This window comes from Rhinopithecus roxellana, chromosome 3, assembly GCF_007565055.1.
Source record: "Rhinopithecus roxellana isolate Shanxi Qingling chromosome 3, ASM756505v1, whole genome shotgun sequence".
Taxonomy (NCBI): domain Eukaryota; kingdom Metazoa; phylum Chordata; class Mammalia; order Primates; family Cercopithecidae; genus Rhinopithecus; species Rhinopithecus roxellana.
In genome coordinates this window covers 163,387,718-163,395,038 of record NC_044551.1, presented here as the reverse complement: position 1 = coordinate 163,395,038, position 7,321 = coordinate 163,387,718, and the positions used below count along the sequence as shown (strand labels likewise).

At 47.9% G+C, this 7,321-nt stretch overlaps 1 pseudogene; it reads left to right on the top strand.

Annotated features, from left to right (window-relative positions):
- Positions 1-6,633, top strand: part of LOC104671239 — a 46,270-nt pseudogene extending 39,637 nt beyond the window's left edge.
- The last annotated feature ends 688 nt before the right edge of the window (positions 6,634-7,321 follow it).

The window sequence follows — 7,321 nt, the reverse complement described above, 5'->3', positions numbered from 1 at the left end:
AACCCTAACCTAACCTAACCAACCCTAACCCTAACCCTAGCCCTAGCCCTAACCCTAGCCCTAGCCCTACCAACCCTAACCTAAAAAATATAAACCAACCCTAAACCCTAGCCCTAGCCCTAACCCTAACCCCTAACCCTAACCCTAACCCCAACCCCAACCCTTAACCCTTAACCCGACCCTGACCCTGACCCTACCCCTACCCCTACCCCTCTTAACCCTAACCCTAAACCCTAACCCTAACCCTAACCCTAACCCCTAACCCTAACCCCAACCCCAACCCCAACCCTAACCCCTAACCCTAACCCTAACCCTAACCCCAACCCCAACCCCAACCCTATAACCCTAACCCTAACCCTAAACCCTGACCCTGACCCTAACCCCTAACCCCTAACCCTGACCCCAACCGCAACCCCAACCCCAACCCTAACCCTAAACCCTAAACCCTAGCCCTAGCCCTAACCCTAACCCTAACCCCTGGCCCTGGCCCTAGCCCTAACCCCTAACCCCTAACCCCTAACCCTGACCCCTGACCCTGACCCCGACCCCAACCCTAACCCCTAACCCTAACCCTAACCCTCCCGATGCTCTCCGGTTCTGGGCTGAGGAGAATGCAGCTCCGCCTTCACAAAGGCACAGCGCTGGCGCAGAGTCGCAGGCTGGCGCAGCGCCGGCGCAGGTTCGCGCGCCAGCGCGGGGCAGGCGCAGAGTGGCAGGCCGGCGCGCAGCAGGCGCAGAGTGGCAGGCAGGGGCGTCACAGGCGCAGAGTGGCAGGCCAGGGCGGCACAGGCCAGAGTGACAGGCTAGAGCGGCGCAGGCGCAGAGTCCCGCGCCAGGGCGGCGCAGGCGCAGAGTCGCAGGCCGCCGCAGGCACAGACTCGCCGCCTACGCGGCGCAGGCTGGCGGGGCAAGCGCAGAGTGACAGGCCAGGGCGGCGCAGGTGCAGAGGCTCAGGCCGGGGCGGCGCACGCGCAGAGTCGCGCGCCAGGGCGGCGCAGGCGCAGAGTCGCAGGTCGGGACAGCGCACGCGCAGAGTCGCGCGCCGGGGCGGCGCAGGCGCAGAGTGGCAGGCCGGGGCGGCGCAGGCGCAGACTTGCAGTCTGGGGCGGCGCAGGCGCAGAGTCGCGCGCCGGCATGGCGCAGGGCGGAGCAGCGCAGGCGCAAATCGCGCGCCGGCGCGGCGCAGGCCGGCGCAGGCGCAGAGTCGCATGTTGGCTCGGCGCTGTCGCAGGGTCGGGCTCCGGCGCGGCGCAGGCACAGAGTAACAGCCCGGGGCGGCGGAAGCGCAGAGTCGCAGGTCGGGACGGCGCACGCGCAGAGTCGCGCGGCGGCGCGGCGCAGGCCCAGAGTCGCGCGACGGGGCGGCGCAGGCGCAGAGTCGCGCAGGCGCAAACTCGCGCGCCGACGCGGCGCAGGCCGGCGCAGGCACAGAGTGACAAGCCGGGGCGGCGCAGGCGCAGAGTCTCACGTCGGGACGGCGCAGGCGCAGAATCGCGCGACGGGGCGGCGCAGGCGCACACTGGCAGGCCGGGCAGCGCAGGCGCAGACTCGCAGGCTGGCGCGGCGCTGACGTAGGCCCAGGGTCGCGCGCGACGCGGCGCAGGCCGGCGCAGGCGTAGAGTGACAGGCCGGGGCGACGCAGGCGCAGAGTCGCGCGCTGGGGCGGCGCGGGGGCAGAGTCGCAGGCCGGCGCAAGCACAGAGTGACAGGCAGGGGCGACGCAGTGGCAGAGTCGCAGGCACTGCAGGGCCCTTTTGCTCGCAGTATAGTGACGGGACACCGCCTGCTGGCAGTTGGGGCATTGCAGGGCTCTCTGGGTCACAGTGTAATAGCAGCGCTCCTGATACTGGCAGCTGGGGACACTGCCCGGCCCTCTTGCTCCAAGTGAAGTGGCGGCTGGCTCCCCAACTGGCAGCTGGGGACACTGCCGGGCCCTCTTCCTTGCCTTGTAGTGGGGGCACACCACCTTCTGGCCGCTGGGGCACTACAGGATCCTCTTGCTCACAGTGGAGTGGCAGCACGCCCCCTGCTGCCAACCAGGACACTGCAGGGTCCTCTTGCTCATGGTGTGGTGCCCGTGCGCCACCTCCTGGCAGCTAAGGACACTGCAGGATCCTCTTGCTCACAGTATAGTCGTCGTACGCCCCCTGCTGGAAGCCTGGGACACTGCTGGGCCCTCTTGCTGGCAGTGTCGTCGAAGCACACCACCTGCAGGCAGATGGGGACTGTGCAGGGCCCTCTTGCTCCAGGTGTGACGGCTGGCGCCCCCTACAGGCCGCCTCCTGCACCACTTAAAGTCGGAGCGCCAGTTATTAAGCGCCATCAGTTCTGACAATGGATGTCCCAGTTCTTGTCTAACTTGGAAGAAAGATTTTCATAAGATGGCACATAACTTCATTCAGAAAAATACAGTGTGAAGAGCTTATTGTAGAAAAATAGGAGTAGGTTGATCGTGCAGGAAAGCAGCCTAAGAGTCCTGTGCAGGGAATTTTATTTTGGACTTCTTCACATTCCTGCCTCTGTCTCGAGTCTCCGCCTGTTTTCTTTGTCTGCTTTTCCTGCTACTGCCTTAGGTCCCCGACTTGCCCCACTTAGGCTTGTGGGACCTCCTCACTGTTGGTTGAGGCACATGTGTGGTCATCGATCTGAATCCACTCTGGCACCAGGCTCCTTCTCGCCATCCCAGGCAGGCTGACAGTGGTCACATTTGTACCTACTACGTCTATCTCTTTTGAATGTGCTTCTCTGCCCTAATCTGTACTTATGGTGCCAGGTTTAAGAATGTCCCCTTTGTCCTTTTCAGCATGTAGCTAGCAATATTGTGGCATTATTACTGCAGACTGAATGATGACTGGGGCATCTTAAGAGGATTTCTAGGGTGTTTCTTTCTGCATAGGTACCTCTCCTCCCTCCTACCCACAATTCACAAGTGCCCATCCACTCCAGCATTACAGATGCCACTAAATGGGAATTTTTCGTGGTCCCTCCAGGTGAGCCTTCCCAGACTTTCCCTTTTTTAGGAACTCCCCCTCCTGTTCATGTCTAGCCATCTATCTGCTCTAACAAAGCCCACTACCCTGTGTCTTTCCCAAAAATAGTGAGGGAACGATTATTGGAAACCATAGGAAATGATATGCATGTAGATGAAAACTTTACAACTTACACAAATAATCACTCAAAATCATCCTTACACTAAAAATGCAAAAGTATACAATTTCTACAAGAAACTATGGAAGAAAAGCTATGTGCCTTTGGGTTTGGTAATGAATTTTAACAAATGACACACAACGTTGATATACACAGAAGAAATGACAATGTGGATTTCTTAATATTTACAGTTTATACTCTGGAAAAGACCTTGTTAAGGGAACAAAAAGACAAGCCACATATTGAAAAAAAATTTACAAAATACAGATCTGAGAAATAATTTGTATTCAAAATATATACAAAATTCTTAAAACTAAACAATAAGTTAAACAGCTCAATTAAAAATGCACACAGTTCTGAACAGACACCTCACCAGAGACGATCTACAGATGGCAAGTAAACATACAAAATAATAATAATTGCATCCTAAAAAAACTCAAAATACTGGACTCAAATGATTCTCCTGCCTTGGCTTCCCAAAGAGCTGTGACTATAGGCATGAGCCACCATGCTTGGCCTATACCCAAAAAAATTAAAACTATCCTACTTACTAAATTGATGTAAACATGGGAAGACCTAGAAGGTCACCAAAGTGTTAGGACATAAGTAAATACCTTGGAATATTAACATCCACCTGATGATGCCCTGAGTAAACACGTCCTACTTTAAAACAATACAAAACAGTACTATTATTCTGAAATATGAAAAAAACTTTGTACAAATAGGTAATATTTAAATTTTTATATATGTATAACATTCATGCAGAAAGACATATACAAAGAAATCACATAAAGTTCAATCAGTTATTACAAAGTGAACACACATGTGTAACCTAGAAATAGAACCAGCTTCACTGATGCCCTGGCAACCACTTTCTCTCTTTTCGTTCCCCCAAAGTCACTAAGATCTTAAGGGCTAACATTGTAGATCAACTTTGTTTTCCTACACATGTTTTATCACAGAAAATTTAAAACATATGCAAAATAAAAGAAACAGTACAATACACCTGTTACCCAGGCTCATCAATACCTAATAACATGCCAATTTTGTGTTATCTATACTTCAACTCATTTCTCACACAGAGAAATTGAAGGTAAAATCTTGGCTGAGCACAATGGCTTATGCCTGTGTAATCCCATTACTTTGGAATGACGAGGCAGGAGGATCATTTGAGGTCAGGAGTTTGAGAGCAGCCTGGGCAGCATAGTGAGATCACAACTTTATTAAAAAAATTTTTTTTAATTAATCAGGTGGGGTGGTGCACGCCTGTAGTTCCAGCTACTTGGGATGTTTAGCAGGATCCCTTGATTCTGGGAGTTTGAGGCTACAGTGAGTTGTGATCGTGCCACTGCACATCAGCCTGGGTGACAGAGTGACTCTGTCTCTAAATAAATAAATAAATAAATAAAGCTCCGATCTTAACTCGCTTTTTACACATAAACACATCCATATAAATAATCCCTCTTTTAACAGTAGAAGTACCAAATTAAAAATCATTAATGTGAACCCATTTTTAACTCAGACTTTACCTTTTAATAAGTTTTTTTTTTTTTTTTTTTTGAGGTAAGATATGCACTCACTGGAAGGTCTAATCTTGGTTGGGCATGGTGGCTCAGGTTTGTAACCTCATCACTTTGGGAGCCAGAGCTCAGGAGTTTGAGACCAGCCTAGGCAACATAACAAGAACTCACTGGGGCAAGATAGTAAGACCTCATTTCTACAACAATTTTCTAAAAGTTAGTTGGGCACAGTGGGGCACACTTGTCATCACAGCTATTTGGGAGGCTGACTTGGGAAGATCCCTGGAGTCTGGGAGGTCAAGGCTGTAGTGAGCTGTGATTGCACCGCTGCACTCCATCCAAATGGGACAAGTGAGGCTCTGTCCAAAAAAGGTACAATCTTAACTGTACATTTTTGACACACCAACACATCCATATAAACAATCCCTCTTAAAAATAAAAGTATCCAATTTAACAGTTATTAATATGCATGGGAATTACTTAGACATTTTTTGTTTGTTTTGGTTTGGATTTTTATTGAAAGGACACACCTAGAAATGTTATTTAAAATCTAGATTCTGATAAAAATAAGCCTGAGTTTTTTCTTTTTTTAAGATGAAGTTTTGCTGTGTCACCCAGCTGGAGTACAGTGGCATGATCTCGGCTCACCAAAACCTCTGCCTCCCGAGTTCAAGTGATCCTCCTGCCTCCTGAGTAGCTGGGATTACAGGCGTGAGCCACTACATTCAGCTAATTTTTTTTTTTTTTTTTTTTGTATTTTTAGTACAGATGGGGTTTCCTTATGTTGGGTAGGCTGGCCTCGAACTCCTGACCGAAGGTGATCCACCTGCCTTGGCCTCGCAAAGTGCTGGGATTACAGGTGTGAGCCACCGTGCCCGGCCAGGCCTGAGTTTTGCCTGAGCATTTCTCTTTCTAAGAAAGTACAGCATATGGCAGTTACAAGGTCTCTTTTATCTAAAATAAATAGAATTTACTGAATAAAAATTTAAAAAATTTACCTGAGATTAAAGGACAAATCAAAACATATGTGTATTGTGTTGTCTGTAGAAGTATATTTTAACAATGCCATAAATTATTAATAACCAATAAATGTTATAATAATTTATTAACTAAAATAAACAAAATTCCTATTATGATATCTACGAAAATACTTTCTTAGAGTAAAATATTCTCATATCTTGAGATGGCACTGGTTAAAAACAGCAAAGATTTGCAAGTCGATGTCTTATCAAGTACTTACTTATCAAGTAAGTAGCAGATCCCTCTTCACACCTTTACAGAGTTATCCAAAAAGCAGTAATTTACACAAGAGCAGACAATTTTCCTAGCTTTCTATTGAGTTTATATGTTAATATTGTTATAGAATTTAACTCAATTTTCTTATAAAATTACCTGACCAAATTTTATATGATATTATGATACCATAATATATCAAAATTTATTTAGATGTCAACTAAATTTTATGTATCATAATATTATACAATATAACGATATTATAAGTTCCATTTACATTCAGATAATTTCACTAGGCAGTGTCTGTCAACCACTAATATCTTTTCTGGTTCCACTACTTGCACAGATAGCACAGTTGGGAAAACGCAGACTCACCCAACACAGTCTCTTCCCTGCTTCTTTCTTCTCCTCAGGGAATCAGCTCATCAGTCAATCAAGTCATCTGGGACTGGAGGCTGAGTACTCCCTAACACAGAAGGTCTCATTCCTGCATGCTTTCCTCAGCAGACGGGGAGACAAGAAGGAAAACTTCTTGTTGGCTGAACAGGTTTCTCTTCCCTGCCACTTCTTAGAGCCTCAACAAGAAGTTTCTTGCTGTAGTTCTACTGGGGGCCTAGACACAGTTAAGGAGAGACTGTTTCAGGATCCTGTCATAGTGACAAGAAAACAAAGAACCGGGAGCATGTCCCAGCAAGTGTTTCAGCCAGGAAACACTTGCTGGGATATGAACTAACCCTTCTGTAGTCTGAGGGCTCTGACCAGCAGAGACAGACTCTGCCGCAGTAGGAAGGGATGAGGCCGCTCTTCTGAACCTGGAGCTCCACCACACCTTGTCCTGTCTCACTGAGGCAATTTTGAGAGGCTGCCCTGGAATATGTCTTGATGGTGGATGTTGAGAAGCAATGTGGGCTTTGAAGGGATTTGGGTGGTGTCTGCTGTGTGAAGACAGGAGCTGAATGTTCAGAATCTAGGCTGTTTTTCTTGTGATCAGTTGGGTTACCTGTTTGGAATCAAGTCCATTTTTACTAGGGAGGCTGAATAAATTCCACAGAACAGAGTGGTGCTCCCAGGATGACTGAGGCAGGATGAGAAAGGGGAAATGTTTTTCCACCTAGACTTTTTGCTACCTCAGGAATCAAGGGCTGATTAGGTGAGCACTGGCTCTAATCTAATCAATTCAATTTTATTGCATTTGATCTAATTATCTTCCCCATTTTTAAGGTAGGATGGGCCATTTCATTTGGTATTTCTTTTTTCTTTGCATTTTTATTTCATCATATATGTGTGGATCTAATACAATCAACCACAATTTGACATTTGTTGTTTCCAAGCATTTAAGAAATTATAATATCTATGTATACAATGTTAACACTATGTATAATAAATTCTCTTTCTGTGCAAAATATGACTGAGACAGAATC